Source organism: Mesoplodon bidens (genome assembly GCF_964165515.1).
Source record: "Mesoplodon bidens genome assembly, chromosome: 20".
NCBI classification, from domain to species: domain Eukaryota; kingdom Metazoa; phylum Chordata; class Mammalia; order Artiodactyla; family Ziphiidae; genus Mesoplodon; species Mesoplodon bidens.
In genome coordinates this window covers 11,995,794-12,012,919 of record NC_138181.1, presented here as the reverse complement: position 1 = coordinate 12,012,919, position 17,126 = coordinate 11,995,794, and the positions used below count along the sequence as shown (strand labels likewise).

General features: G+C 41.1%; 1 protein-coding gene across 5 annotated transcripts in view; it reads right to left on the bottom strand.

Annotated features, from left to right (window-relative positions):
• NSD3 (nuclear receptor binding SET domain protein 3) overlaps window positions 1-17,126 on the bottom strand; it is a 109,076-nt gene that overhangs the window by 72,969 nt on the left and 18,981 nt on the right. The gene's annotated exons all lie outside the window — the stretch shown is intronic.

The window sequence follows — 17,126 nt, the reverse complement described above, 5'->3', positions numbered from 1 at the left end:
TGTTTTATAGGCTGTACTATATCAATTTATACTCGTACCAGTAGTGTGAGGGGATGCCTGATTTCCTATACTCTTGCCAGTATCTAGTTGTTTTTAATCAGTGGTATGTATAGCAGAATCATCTTTACTTTTACAAAAGGCACATGTCAAGATCTATATACTGATGACTCTGATTCAGTAAATCTGGGGTGAGGCCTAGAGCGTGAGTATTTTAAGGCCACATTCCAGCTCATACTGATGCACACTCCTGGTTGGGTCACTGCATTATACTCTCACAATTATTGTGCCTTCTCTAGAAGGTGTCTGAAAATGCCCACACTGTGTAACAATGTTACAGTATGGATAAGCATCTGTTAGGAAATGCTCTAAGACCACTCTGCTTTGTCATAAGGTTTGACAGTCTCACATCTTGAGACAGAGGATTAATGGACTGCCCAGATATTATTCTGAAAATCCAATAAACATTTATTCTAAAAAGCTCTAAGGCTGAGAGGATTTCACTACTGTATCAAGTCTGATGAACTGACTGTAGCTGCCGGAATACTGGGAAGAGGATTCTGAAGCTACAGTCCAGTTCAATTCCATGACCAACTAATAATGTCCACCATCTTGGTTCTAGTAGGATTTACCATAATGATAAAGGAAGTAACCCAGAAGAGCAAAGGGAAGAAGGAAACAAAAGCTGACAACTTTCCAAGGTGTATCCAATTAAACAGCTGTTGTTTATTCTGCTGTTAGCAAGTGGAAAGAATTTTAGAAGTTCTAAAATTGCAAACAATGAATATGCGAGCATATAGGAAATCAAACTGCCCTTACTGCTCTATAGTGGAGTGAGGGATGGGGGGCATGGGGTGTGAGGGAGTACTCCCGCTTTTTTAGCATCTACTCTGGGCCAAGCACTTTATATGTATCTCATTTAATCCTCAAAACAACTCTGCAAGGTGGGTACCCCCTATAACCAGGGGGCCGAATCAGGATTTGAATGTAAGCATCTCTGACTCTAAAGCCCAAGATTTTTGCCACTATGCCACTTACATTTTCTTCAGCTGTAGGTTCTGAGAGGATTTGTTTCTTTCCTTCATGTGCTTTTATTCCTTGGTCACTGCCAAAATAACGACTAACTATTCTATAATAACCACCGCTAACACTTAAAGAGCACTTATAGAGTGTGCCAGGAGCTGTTAAGCGCTCTAAATACACTACTACATTTAATGCTCCCAACAACCTTCAGCTAGACATTAATGTCAGTTCCCATTATGGATGGGGAAACAGAGGCAAGAGAGGTTATGACTTGCTCAAATGCACAAGGCCAGTCATTAGCTGACAGCTGGGATTCGAGCCAGGCAGTCTGGTTTCATAGTCTGTGATCCTAACCAGCATACTGTACTGATAATGCTGACAAAGGTTAGAAATCATCTCTTTATATATATATAGCTTAAGAGTTGAAACATTACCCTACTCTGACCCTTGGCAAAAATCTATATAGCTCACAGACACTAGAAGGGTATGTTCTAAAATTCCATAAACAGGGACTTCCCTGGTGGCACGGTGGTTAAGAATCCGCCTGCCAATGCAGGGGACACGGGTTCGAGCCCTGGTCTGGGAAGATCCCACATGCCGCGGAGCCACTAAGCCTGTGCGCCAAAACTACTGAGCCTGCGCTCTAGAGCCCGCGAGCCACAAATACTGAGCCCAGCGTGCCATAACTACTGAAGCCTGTGCACCTAGAGCCCATGCTCTGCAGCAAAAGAAGCCACTGCAATGAGAAGCCCGCGCACTGCAACGAAGAGAAGCCCCCGCTCGCCACAAGAGAGAGAGCCCGCGTGAAGCAACAAAGACCTAACGCAGCCAAAATGTAAATAAATTAATTTTAAAAACTAAAGGAATACTTAATTAAATCATTATCCTGTAGTAAAAGTCAGATGTGAAAAAGAAATAAAAAAAGAAAATAAATAAAATTCCGTAAACACACATGGGCCAAGTACACAGGTAGAATTCAAAAGTTCTCCAAACTTCCAACTTGAAGGCAAGTTAAATACCAACATTTGACAAGATGCAACCTGTGTTTTTGGTTCTCATAATTGTTGTACACAAGATCAGCTTCCAGATAGTCTCCCCAAATTATAGTCTACAGAGGGTTTCAGGCACATGTATTCAGAGACTAAGATTTCTGATGCTTTCGATTTAGTTTCAAACACAAACTTCTGAGAAGTTTGGTATTTTCCCCCTTCTCTTCTCTTCTCTAGCTCTATAACCAAATATTTTATCTTAGTTTGAACTAAGAACAGAAATAACATTACCCTATTACAATGATAGTATAAGAGTTTACAATTACAGTGTCTTCATATACATTTTTTTTAATTAATTAATTAATTTGGTTGTACCAGGTCTTAGTTGAGGCTCGCCTGCACCTTAGTTGTGGCATGCGGACTGTTAGTTGTGGCATGCATGTGGGATCTAGTTCCCTGACCAGGGATCAAACCCAGGCCCCCTGCTTTGGGAGCTCCGAGTCTTAACCACTGCACCACCAGGGAAGTCCCCTCATATACATTCTTATTTAAGCCACAAAACAAGCCTGTAAAGCTGACAGGGGAGGTGTTAGCTTCATTTTTCAGATAACTACATTCAATATTTGCTGAATTTCCCAAGACTGCAAAGCTAATTAGTGATTAAGCCTGAAAAAGCAACCTCTTAGCTTCTAATCCTGTGCTCTCTTCCACAAGATCTCACTGCCAGAGAATATCCAACCACCCACAGACAACATACTATAACCTTAAGAGTAATACGTTCAAAGCTGAACAGACTGTCCTTCCTTAACTCAGCTTTCCTTTCAGACTACCCCAGATCGGCCGTTGCTTCCACTATTTTTCTAGCTTCCCAGGCTAGCAGCCTCAGGTTCACAGGTGACTGAGTCTTCCCTCTCTGTGAGGCCGTAAAACTAATCACTGGACAAGTCTAGTCTCTTCCTTTGAACTCTGATTTGTTCTTTGATCTCTACATCCATGTCAGGCCAGGCCCTCGTCAGCACCTTATCCTGGACCTACAATGACTGATTTTCTAGATATTTCTCACCTCTAACTACTTCTTCTTTAGTTTCATCTAGACCAAACTGCACTGGGTCTACTCCCATATTAAGACACTCTGAACTCCATACCACACCAAGTCCCTTCCATGCCTTTCAAAATTTTCCATAATCCGACTTTCTCCTACCAATCCAAATTGCATGTGCATGAATGAACTTTTCTGAGCATCCACTGGGCCAAATATCTATAAACTGAGGCCTAATATATTACATGTTGTTTAATCCTATGAGGCAAAGTATCATTCCCATTTTACAGATGAGAAGGAATGGAGCTCAAAAAGATCAAGTGATTTGCCCTTAGTCACACAGCCAACAGAAGTTGAGTAAAATGGTGAAACTCAGATCTTCTAACTCCAATACAGAACTCTTTACATGGCAGCTGCCTCATAACATGCAAACTACCCAAACTTCCCATTTTAATCCAATATGCTCCATACCTATAATACAAATGCCTGTTTGACAGCTTCTCTCATATCTCACAAGCATCTTAAAATACCCAATAATGAACTCTTAGTTTTTATTTTACTTAAGTGTGTCCTTCCCCCAGTCCCTCCTATGAGAAGGAGATGAAACTTCCATCTATCAGTTGTCAAACCCAGAAACCTGGAGACCATGACACAGCCCTTCCCTTCACTCCTACTCTTGCCCAATCTGTCAGTGAACTCCCGGAGTCTTACCTCCCAAGTGCACGTCTCACACTTGCCTGCCTCGTGCCACGTCTCCAGCTCCTCACACTGGCCCCTGCACCTCCCCTTGGCTCCCGCACAGCTGCCTCCGCAGTCTCCAGGCTGCTTCTCCTGCCTCTCAGAGCCCACTTCCCCAGAGGACAGCCCGCCGCCTTTTAAAAGCTAACCCGATCACGTGACGACTCCTCAGATTACAGCAGGGAAAATGAGCGACAACATGGATGACTCTCACAAAAGTCATTCTGAATGAAAGAACCCAGGCACCACGATTCCACTTATATAGTACACAGTGTGATTTCATTTACACAAGGTTCAAAAACAGGATGAAGTTAAAACTAAATCCATGGAGATAGCTGTCAGAACAGTAGTTGCTTTTTTTGGACGGCATGCTGTAAACACTGGAGGGGGGCCATAAGGGAGGTTTTTAAGCTGCTAGTTATGTTTAATTTATTGATCTAGACAGTAATTACATGATTTGCTAAAATAAGCAAAAACAAGCAACAAAACCTTCAATGCCTTCCCAGTTCACTCAAATAAAATCCAGACTATGTATCATCCCAGCAAGTCCCTGCATGGTCAGGCCTCAGTTTACATTTCCAAAGTTATCTACGAACACTCTCCACTGGAAGCATTACACTCCAGGGGCTTCTTTTCAATTTCTCAAATGTGCCAACTTCATTTCTGCAATCGGGATTCCCATATGTGCTGCTCCAGCTTAAAAACCTCTCAGATAGGACTTCTGAGGTTCTCTGCTCATTCTCCTCAGTAAGTCTATTTTTCATCCTTTGTAGGACTCACCACAGTATGTTATTATTCAGGTACGCGTTCGCCTTCTTATGGTCTGTCTCCCTCATTCCACTGCATGCTCCGTAAGTGCAGGGACCATGGATGTCTTATTCAATGCTGGACACTCAAGACTGTTCAATTAACAGATGAATGAAAGAGTCCCTGGCCTCAAAGGGTTAAAAATTAGTACACCTCCACTGACCTGCAGGATTTCTGGGGATATTAGCCTATAATGTAACTTTACTCACCCACTAATCCCTTGTTTGGTAAAAATGTATTATGCTCATTGTAAAAAACAAACAAGCAAACAAATAAAACATTGACACCCATAGTTACATGGCCAACTGATCTTCCACAAAGGTGCCAAGGTAAGTCAAGAGGAAACGATGGTATTTTCAACAGACAGAGCCAGGAAAAAGTGACTGGATATCAGTATGGAAAAAGCGAACCTCACCCTTTCTTTACATTATACACAAAAAATAACTAAAATTAGTTCATAAACCTGGTACTAAAGTCAAACCATAAAACTTCTAGAATAAAACGTGGGAGAAAATATACCCCTGTGTTAGGCAGAAGATTTCTTTTTTTTTTTTGCGGTAGGCGGGCCTCTCACTGTTGTGGCCTCTCCCCTTGCGGAGCACAGGCTCCGGACGCGCAGGCTCAGCAGCCATGGCTCACGGGCCCAGCCGCTCCGCGGCATGTGGGATCTTCCCAGACCAGGGCACGAACCCGTGTCCCCTGCACCGGCAGGCGGACTCTCAACCACTGCGCCACCAGGGAAGCCCCAGAAGATTTCTTAAACAGGACACAAATACCATGAGCTATGAAAGAAAAAGACTGATAAAATGGACTTCAAAATTAAAAACTCCTGCTCTTCAAAAGTCACAGTTAAGAAAACAAAAAGGTGTGAAACTAACACAACATTGTAAATCAAGTATACTTCAATAGAAAATTTACAAATAAAAAAATTTAAATGGCAAAAAAAAGGTGAATTATAGGCAGAGAGAAAATATTTGCAAAATACGTATCTAACAAAGAAGACCCTTACACTCTTACATTCTAGGAAATGGGGAGAGATCCACTAAGGGTCTTTGCGTAAAAATAAGACAACTGAAACGACAGTTTAAATATGCATCATCACTCCACAAGTTACTTTCTACTTGCAAACAGAAATACGTACAGGAGAGAGCTGTGGCGGGCAGCATTTCAGACAAGTGAGGAGACATGGCGTTACCAGAAGCCAGGCGGACAGGCCTCCTGTGCCTTGTGGTGTGATTCATGAACACAGCATCATCTCCGAAGTTCCCTTCCCAGCACTTACACTGAATCTCAAAATGAGGAAACCATCAGACAAATCCAAAACGTGGGATCTTCTCTCAGAAAACTGGCCTCGGCTCTTCAAAAGTTAATGTTACAAACAAAAGGTGGAAAGACTATTCTATATTTCAAAAGACAAGATTTAACAACCAATGCAATAATGGGTAAACTTTGATGAAATCCTGGATGTAAACATACATACGAATGTAAAAATGTTTTGGAGAAAATGAGAATTTAAAATGTGAACTAGCTACTAAACAATGGAGCTACTAATTTTCCAAGGTATAACAGTGTTCTGTGTATGTAAGAAAATGTCCCTATCCCTATTCGTAGGAGAGCTATGCTGAAACATTTAAAGTGTCATGTGATCCACAACTTCCAAATGGTTTAAGATTTTAAAAGTACATATACCTAGAGTAAAACAAAGGAGGCAAACTGTTAACAATTCACTAATCCAGGTGTTGACTATAATATTCTTTTAACTTTCCTAATGACTTGAAAAATTTTAAAGTAAAATGTTGGGGAAAAATAAAAATAAATAGTTTAGCTAAGGGGGTGGAAGAAGTATTGAAAAGAAAAAGCAACTGCTTCTTAAGGTGGAAAAGTGTGCATTAAATCTTGACACCATATTCTGACCAACTCAGCTAAATGGTCCACTGTATCATATTTTCAAGAAAGTCTAAGCATGAATAGAGCCACACTTTTTCATACTATACCTCCGAAGAGTACAATAATGCAATCAACAAAGTAGTTTTTTTTTTTTTTTTTTTTTTTTAGATGTTGGGGGTAGGAGTTTATTAATTTTATTATTTATTTTTGCTGTGTTGGGTCTTCGTTTCTGTGCGAGGGCTTTCTCTAGTTGCGGCAAGCGGGGGCCACTCTTCATTGCGGTGCACGGGCCTCTCACTATCGCGGACTCTCTTGTTGCGGAGCACAGGCTCCAGACGTGCAGGCTCAGTACTTGTGGCTCACGGGCCTAGTTGCTCTGCGGCATGTGGGATCCTCCCAGACCAGGGCTCGAACCCGTGTCCCCTGCATTAACAGGCAGATTCTCAACCACTGCGCCACCAGGGAAGCCCCAACAAAGTAGTTTTGATAATGAAAAAAGAAGATATTTTAGGACTATAACTAAATTCCTTTACATAGTGATTTTTATACATACTGCAGTCTGGTGGCCAGCCTTCAAACAGCAGACACACCAACTGACATTACAGAATTAGGAGGCGCTCTAGTGAGTACTATGGTGGACAGAATCAAACTGCTAGGTTCAAAACCCAGAGCCAAGGCTCATTAGCTATGTGACTTTCGGCAACTTAACCTCCCTAAATCTCAGTTTTCTTACCCAGAAACTGTGGATACTTTAATTGTCTACAGTGTTTCTGTAAGAAATAAGAGTTAATCCATGAGCAGTACTTCGGACAGTGCCCCGAGTATAGCTAGAGCCCAGTATCTATTGGCTATTATTACTGTTATCACTCTGTACAATGCTGGGCACACAGAACTTGTGAAAAACCTGATCTCTGACCTGAAGGCATTCACAATCTCTTTAGTATATTAGACAATATAGGATTCTATGGGCAAGACCCATATGTAAACACATTAAACAGAAGGTGACTAAGAATTACACTGTGTTTTGTATGGAAACACAAAAGACCCCGAATAGCCAAAGCAATTCTGAGAATGAAAAATGGAGCTGGAGGAATCAGGCTCCCTGACTTCAGACTATACTACAAAGCTACAGTAATCAAGACAGTGTGGTACTGGCACAAAAACAGAAAGATAGATCAATGGAACAGGATAGAAAGCCCAGAGATAAACCCACACACATATGGTCACCTTATCTTTGATAAAGGAGGCAGGAATGTACAGTGGAGAAAGGACAGCCTCTTCAATAAGTGGTGCTGGGAAAATTGGACAGGGACATGTAAAAGTATGAGATTAGATCACTCCCTAACACCATACACAAAAATAAGCTCAAAATGGATTAAAGACCTAAATGTAAGGCCAGACACCATCAAACTCTTAGAGGAAAACATAGGCAGAACACTCTATGACATAAATCACAGCAAGATCCTTTTGGACCCACCTCCTAGAGAAATGGAAATAAAGACAAAAATAAACACATGGGACCTAATGAAACTTCAAAGCTTTTGCACAGCAAAGGAAACCATAAACAAGACCAAAAGACAACCCTCAGAATGGGAGAAAATATTTGCAAATGAAGCAACTGACAAAGGATTAATCTCCAAATTTTATAAGCAGCTCATGCGGCTCAATAACAAAAAAACAAACAACCCAATCCAAAAATGGGCAGAAAACCTAAATAGACATTTCTCCACAGAAGATATACAGACTGCCAACAAACACATGAAAGAATGCTCAACGTCTTTTTTTCTTTTTTAAATATTGACATAAGTCATGAAATGTTTTTAAATTTATTTATTTATTTATTTTTTATGGCTGTGCTGGGTCTTCGTTTCTGTGCAAGGGCTTTCTCTAGTTGTGGCAAGTGGGGGCCACTCTTCATCGCAGTGCGTGGGCCTCTCACTGTCGCAGCCTCTCTTGTTGTGGAGCACAGGCTCCAGATGCGCAGGCTCAGTAATTGTGGCTCACGGGCCCAGTTGCTCTGCGGCATGTGGGATCTTCCCAGACCAGGGCTCGAACCCGTGTCCCCTGCATTGGCAGGCAGATTCTCAACCACTGCGCCACCAGAGAAGCCCTGCTCAACATCTTTAATCATTAGAGAAATGCAAATCAAAACTACAATGAGATATCATCTCACACCAGTCAGAATGGCCATCATCAAAAAATCTAGAAACAATAAATGCTGGAGAGGGTGTGGAAAAAAGGGAACACTCTTGCACTGCTGGTGGGAATGTGAATTGGTACAGCCACTATGGAGAACAGTATGGAGGTTCCTTAAAAAACTACAAATAGAACTACCATATGACCCATCAATCCCACTACTGGGCATATACCCTGAGAGAACCATAATTCAAAAAGAGTCACGTACCAAAATGTTCATAGCAGCCCTATTTACAATAGCCCGGAGATGGAAACAACCTAAGTGTCCATCATCGGATGAATGGATAAAGAAGATGTGGCACATATATAAAATGGAGTATTACTCAGCCATAAAAAGAAACAAAATTGAGCTATTTGTAATGAGGTGGATAGACCTAGAGTCTGTCATACAGAGTGAAGTAAGTCAGAAAGAGAAAGACAAATACCGTATGCTAACACATATATATGGAATTTAAGAAGAAAAAAAATGTCATGAAGAACCTAGGGGTAAGACAGGAATAAAGACACAGACCGACTAGAGAATGGACTTGAAGATATGGGGAGGGGGAAGGGTAAGCTGTAACAAAGCGAAAGAGAGGCATGGACACATATAGACCCAAACGTAAGGTAGATAGCTAGTGGGAAGCAGCCGCATAGCACACGGAGATCAGCTCGGTGCTTTGTGAATGCCTGGAGGGGTGGGATAGGGAGGGTGGGAGGGAGACGCAAGAGGGAGGGGATATGGGAACATATGTATATGTATAACTGATTCATTTTGTTATAAAGCAGAAACTAACACACCATTGTTAAGCAATTATACTCCAATAAAGATGTAAAAAAAATAATAAAATAAAAAAAAATAAAGAGCAAAGCACACACACACAAAAAAGGAATTACATTGTGTGTCACAAGAATTAGAAGACATTTGAGGACAATGCTCACTGGGGAAGGAGGCATTTAGGCCACGAAAGACAGGCAGGATAGGAAGTTAGGTGTTTTTCACCCACACTTTTTTTTTTTTTTGGCCGTGCCACACAGCTTGCAGGATCTTAGTTCTCCGACTAGGGATCAAACCCGGGCCCCCCTACAGTGGAAGCTCGGAGTCCTCACCACTGGACATCCAGGGAAGTCCCTCACCCATACATTTTAAAACTCCTCCACAGAGGCCACCAAAAACTCTCATACCTTTGTCATGAATAAATCCCTGATAAAGATGTATGTTTTAAATTTTTTGTATTACTAAAGTAATAATAATAATGACTAACATTTGAGGACTTACGATGTGTCAATGCTACTCTAAATGCTTCACATTTGTTATATTATTTCACTCCTTATAACACCTCTTCGAGGAGACACTATTGCTTCCCCCATTTCACAAGAGAAAAATGAAGGCCAGCATGATTAAGTGACTTGCCCACAGTCAGACATCCTGTAAATGGAGGATCCACACACAGACCCTCTGTCCCACAGCACTGGCTCTTGGCCAGTAAGCTCATTTCTCACCATCCCTAAGTATGTTGAGTAAACAGCAACCCAAACATTCACTTTACGTCACACACTTCCCGATCCCGCTGCCCAGAGCTAACAATTTGGTGGGAGACTTAGCGAACTAGTGTTCCGCCCATTCTAATATGTACTTCCAAGTAAATGAAACCATCACAGGCAAACAATTTAGGACAAGTTCTTCCTCTGAACAATGTTTCCACGTTGGTTTTTGTTTTGTTTTGAGATGAAAGAAATCAGTGAATGAAAAAAAAGAGATGAAAGAAATCAATCAATAAATATTTTCTTAATTTTGTTGAAGTCGTTCACGGACATTTTTAAAGGAAAAAAGTTGAAAGTTATCAACTAAAGCTTTAGGTCATTCATTCATTCACTCACCAACTTATTCATGAGGGGAGTGATAACAGAAAAGTTTACTTAAGTCAATCTTAGATACAGAGTTAAAAGAAAAAGGAAGGGCTTCCCTGGTGGCGCAGTGGTTGAGAGTCCGCCTGCCGATGCAGGGCACACGGGTTCGTGCCCGGGTCCGGGAAGATCCCACATGCCGCGGAGCGGCTGGGCCTGTGAGCCATGGCCGCTGAGCCTGCGCGTCCGGAGCCTGTGCTCCGCAACGGGAGAGGCCACAACAGTGAGAGTCCCGCGTACCGCAAAAAAAAAAAAAAAAAAGAAAAAGGAAGCATGTTATGTTTCAGATGAACAGCTTGAGGCTATAAACATCAATTAAGTATTCATGATGTGTGAAATGTTTAGTCTAAGTCACTATAACAAATTATTAAAATGAACAATGCCCTTTGGTAGACTGTACACATTGCTAGATTCCACTTTACAGAATTACATGCTGTGCTGTATATACTTACTTTCCTATGTTTAACACCAGTTTCTTCTCAATAAGAAAAAAACTTTATATTTTATTATGGATCAAAATCCCTCATATTGATGTCATTATTCAGGCTTTCTGGAATCAGAAGTAGTTCTAAAGGTGTTGCATAAATTACCTACTTCTGTCTTCAGACCCAACTGCCCCTTCAATACATTCCTAGGTTACTCAATTTGTAAATCTAACCGCATCACTTTCCTGATTAAAACCCTTCAATGATTCCTAGAAAAAGTCAAAGCACTTCAGCCAACAGAGCACACAGGCCCTCTAAGCAAGGTCTCTATCCATATCTCCAACCTTAAGTCACTTTTGTACACTAGTAACGTCAGGTTACTGAGAATTACCGTACACACGATTTTGTACCACTGTGCCTTTACTAATGTTATCTCCTATGCCTAATACGCCCTTTTACTTTTTTGGGGGGCTTGACTTTTAGTCATCTTTTGAGCTCAGAAAGTCATTTCCAAGGAGTAGTCACTTAAGTTCTAGGCTAGTCTGAGTAACTTTCCTCTGTGTTCCTAAGATAAAACCTCTTAGAATTAATCATGGAACAATCTGTTTATGTGATTTTCTTAAGAGCAGGAAGTAATTTTATTCATCCATCTGCTCCTAGAACCCAAAGCAAAGGCTCAGAGGAGGGGCTTAATGAACCTTTTAAACTGAACTGTGTAAACTTAAGGGAGTTATTACATATAAATGAAATGCTTTAAAGACTTGTTGAGGATCTTGCTGTGAAGAATGCAAGATAATATAAACGCAACTATGGTCTCCTCAGGAATATCCTCGGCAAAATTTGACTGATAACCAGTTACCTAGCCACTACTGAGATTCTCCTTAGTTCTGGGCTACAATTCCCTGCAAGGCTTAAAGCCCCAAGAGACTGGCATGAAGTCAAATGAATTTCCAGGGAGAGTCTATTAACCCAACAAAAGACCAAAAGATATCAAAAACTCCTTTATAAGCATATCTATTTAAAACCCTAGTGTTATTAATACTGTAGATCTGAAATTCAGAATGTGGAAGCTCTCAAAATACAATTTTCGGGTTCCCCTGGTGGCGCAGTGGTTGAGAGTCTGCCTGCCGATGCAGGGGACACGGGTTCATTACCTGGTCCGGGAAGATCCCACATGCCGCGGAGCAGCTGGGCCCGTGAGCCATGGCCGCTGAGCCTGCACGTCCGGAGCCTGTGCTCCACAACGGGAGAGGCCACAGCAGTGAGAGGCCCACGTACCGCAAAACAACAACAACAACAAAAAATACAATTTTCACAGTCATAGTTAATTGAACTGGCATGAACATGAATCCTCATTTTCCAAATGTATTCCAGTAATTATAATCAATCCTACTAAAATACAAAGCGAATTTGATATACCAACATTAGAAGTTTTACAGCTAAAGAAATGCAGTGGAATATAACGAGATTCCCACAGCACAGAGGAAGAGGGTGGTCTTCCTTTACCCCAGGATAAACAAGGGATCCAGATGTTTCTTTATGTGAACTGTGCAAGAAATATTTCTCAAGGTTGATGATAAATCCACAGTCTGTGTGTGTTTCTATAGTAACAGGAATGGAGTGCACGCAGACAGTCTACAGTAGTGACCCAGCTATGCTGGTTCTTGAAAACCTGGCATTTTTACTGTTTGGCAATTTCTGCGGCAAAACATTATAAAAATGATACAGGATGTTCAAAAATTAGAGTCATTTTGTTTTAAAGCAAAGAATTGAAATTAAGCTTAAGTATATACTCTTTGAGGTGTAGCAAGAGAAAGCTATCAAATATAGTCATATACTGATTTATAACTGAATGATCACTAATGTTTGAAAACCAGATCCTGCATTTGAAATCAATTCAATACATACACACATACCCCTCCAGAAAACTTCAACTACAACTCGCATTTAATGACAGAATATGAGGATTTTTGGATGACAGCATTAAGGGAGATTTTCATTTTTACTATTTTTTCCCCAAATCTACACCAAGAAGAAAATGGTAAGGGGAGTTATTTTTTTTTTTTAATATGGTCCATTATTTTCAGTACTTAGGTTTGTAAGGGTGAAACCAGAGCCTCTATAAAGTAAAAACCTGAAAAAAACATGCATAATCTATATAGGAAGAATGCTAAAATCCCCTAATGCCAGGGTTTTAAAAGAGACTCCATTCTTCTTGGTTGTGTGTTCTATTCATATTTTAAAATCTAATTATATGATCAGAGTGATCCTTTGACTATAAGCCATAAATTCTGTATTACCCGTTTTGTCTTTCATAATTTAAAAATTGTTTAATTGCTAGTAATGTAACAACAAAGGTGTATTGTTAAAAAACAGGTGTATTATTTTGTTATAATTATCTATTTTAAATCTGTAAATCGTTCACCCTTTTTGGAAATAAGAGATAAATATTTTTAAAGAGCCCAAACACACACCTTTAAAAATCAGCAAACACAAACTGCTACTAAGTATCAACAAGGGCCTCCCTGGTGGCGCAGTGGTTGAGAGTCCGCCTGCCGATGCAGGGGATACGGGTTCGTGCCCCGGTCTGGGAGGATCCCATATGCCGCGGAGCGGCTGGGTCCGTGAGCCATGGCCGCTGGGCCTGCGCGTCCGGAGCCTGTGCTCCGCAACGGGAGAGGCCACAACGGTGAGAGGCCCGCATACCGCAAAAAGAAAAAATAAAATAAAATAAAGTATCAACAAGATGCATATTACTCTAAAGATTAATATTCTTCTTTCAGAAGCCTTTCTACATTTTAACTTCACCACACACACAAAAAATCGGGGGTGGGGTTATGGAAAAAAGAAAATCAGCCACTTGGTTCTAAGGACTTGACCATGCCTCTCTAACATCAAAAAGGAAATGAACAACAATACTCACCTTTGTTTACTAAAAGTAGCTAGAATTGAGAGCATCTAATCTGGCTCTGTTATAGGCAAAAAGCAATAACTGAATTTGGTACAGTGACTACACAACTCAACATCAATCTTTCGAACAAAACGTATCCTGCTTGAAAATTCTTTTTTTTTTTTTTTTTGCGGTACGCGGGCCTCTCACTGTTGTGGCCTCTCCCGTTGCGGAGCACAGGCTCCGGACGCGCAGGCTCAGCGGCCATGGCTCACGGGCCCAGCCGCTCCGCGGCATGTGGGATCTTCCCGGACCGGGGCACAAACCCGTGTTCCCTGCATCGGCAGGGGGACTCTCAACCACTGCGCCACCAGGGAAGCCCGAAAATTCTTTTTTTTTAAATAAATACATTTATTTATTTTTGGCTGCGTTGGGTCCTCATTGCTGTGCGCGGGCTTTCTCTAGTTGTGGCAAGTGGCGGGGGGGAATACTCTTTGTTGCGGTGCGCGGGCTTCTCATTGCAGTGGTTTTTCTTGTTGCGGAGCACGGGCTCTTGGCACTCAGGCTTCAGTAATTGTGGCTCGCGGGCTCTAGAGCGCAGGCTCAGTAGTTGTGGCTCCCGGGCTTAGTTGCTTAGCGGCATGTGGGATCTTCCCAGACCAGGGCTCGAACCCGTGTCCCCTGCATTGGCAGGCGGATTCTCAACCACTGCACCACCAGGGAAGCCCCTAAGGTAGCCTTTTAAAAAGAACTCTAAGCTGCTAATTTCTGGGTTAAAGTGGAAAATATGCTTGCTTTAAAAAATAAACAATTCGAGAGAGAATATATTCCCTTTATATTGTCACGTGATTTTACTCATTTATCCACCAAGATACAAAGGGAATCATGTCATTTTTATACAATTACTGACAACATGAACCCAAATCAAAGTAGTTTTACTCCATCTATATCTAATAAACTCAAGATGTATCAAATAGAAGATACCTTTCTAGAACAGGATTTGTTACATGACATTTATTCATTAAACAACTAAGCAAAGGCGTAAGATTGGCCACTCTCTTCAATAAATGAAGAAATATGAATATGATGCTTAAATAAAAACAAAACAGGGGCCTCCCTGGTGGCGCAGTGGTTGAGAGTCCGCCTGCCGATGCAGGGGATACGGGTTCGTGCCCCGGTCTGGGAGGATCCCATATGCCGCGGAGCGGCTGGGCCCGTGAGCCATGGCCGCTGGGCCTGCGCATCCGGAGCCTGTGCTCCGCAACGGGAGAGGCCACAAGAGTGAGAGGCCCGCATACCGCAAAAAGAAAAAAAAAAAAAAAAAAAAAAAAAAAAAAAAAAACAAAACAGAAATAAATACTGGTGAGGTTTTCTCTTCTTGCTCCCTACTCAGGTACAGTATTTTTGGCTTTTTTTTTTTAACATCTTTATTGGAGTATAATCACTTTACAATGGTGTGTTAGTTTCTGCTTTATAACAAAGTGAATCAGTTATACATATACATATATCCCCATATCTCTTCCCTCCTGCATCTCCCTCCCTCCCACCCTCCCCATCCCACCCCTCTAGGTGGTCACAAAGCACTGAGCTCATCTCCCTAGTGGGGGAGATAGGTTGCTTCCCACTAGCTATCAGTTTTACATTTGGTAGTGTATATATGTCCATGCCACTCTCTCACTTTGTCCTAGCTTACCTTTCCCCCTCCCTGTGTCCTCAAGTCCATTCTCTAGTAGGTCTGCATCTTTATTCCTGTCTTGCCCCTAGGTTCTTCATGACCTTTTCTTTTTCTTTTTTAGATTCTATATATATGTGTTAGCATACAGTATTTGTTTTTCTCTTTCTGACTTACTTCACTCTGTATGACAGTCTCTAGGCCCATCCACCTCACTACAAATAACTCAGTTTCATTCCTTTTTATGGCTGAGTAATATTCCACTGTATATATGTGCCACATCTTCTTTATCCATTCATCTGTCGATGGACGCTTCGGTTGCTTCCACGTCCTGGCTATTGTAAACAGAGCTGCAATGAACATTTTGGTACATGACTCTTTTTGAATTATGGTTTTCTCAGGGTATATACCCAGTAGTGGGATTGCTGGGTCATATGGTAGTTCTATTTTTAGCTTTTTGAGGAACATCCATACTGTTCTCCATAGTGGCTGTTGTCCTACTTTCTTAAAGACACAGCAGTATTCCTACAGAATGCCCTGTAATCTATTAATTTTACTCAATTTAAATAAGAATGCTGTCACAAAAAGCTACATATTGTATTATTCCATTTATATGAAATGTCCAGAACAGGCAAATCCATAGACACAGAAAGCAGAGCAGTGGTTGCCAGGGGCTGCGAGGAGGAAGGAATGGAAGGTAACTGCTAGTGGGTATGGGATCTCTTTTTGGGTGATGAAAACGTTCTGGAATTAGTGGCTGGTTGCACAACCTTGTGAATATAATAAAAACCACAGAACTGTACCCTTTAAAAAGGTGAACTGTATCTCAAAAAAAAAAAAAAAAAAAGGAATGTCTAGAAGAAATCAGGAAAGTATTTGCGTATGTTTCTCAACAATGAAGTCTACAATACCTATACAAAGATTTAATGGTTTCAACACACATGTAAACTGTACTTAAAATAAAAAGCTCTACACTTATTAAGCTACAGCAATTAAAAGGTGAGGTACTGGCAAAGAGACAGACAATGAAACAGACTAAGATCCGAGACGCAGACCCAAGTCGATACGGGAATTTGGCATGTAACAGAAGAATCACTGCAGATGAGTGAAGAAAGGATAGAATATTTAAAGAATGGTACTGGGACACCTGTTTACCCATATAGAAGAAAATTAGATCCTTACCATGTAATATACCAGCTCCAGGTGGATTAAAGACCAGATATAAAAAGTAAAACTTAAAGAATTTTTAAGGAAAAACAATAACATAAAACGGAAGTAGATCATTATGAACTCAAGGTGGGGAAGGATTTCTTAAACAATACATAAACAGTACAAAACACACTGATGAATAAAATCAACAATATTTTTTAAAAAAACTGTACACCAAAAGATCACACAAACAAGTGCAAGGGCAATTCTCCAGACTGCAATGCATTGAAACAAAGCTGGGTTCTACCCTCCAACCTTCTGCCAACTTTCCTCAGTTCTTGCTATGTTCATTGGCTGTGCCTTATCATCTCATCTGAACTAGAGTAACAACTTCAAACTGTTTCTTCCTGCTTTCAAAGTTGTCCAC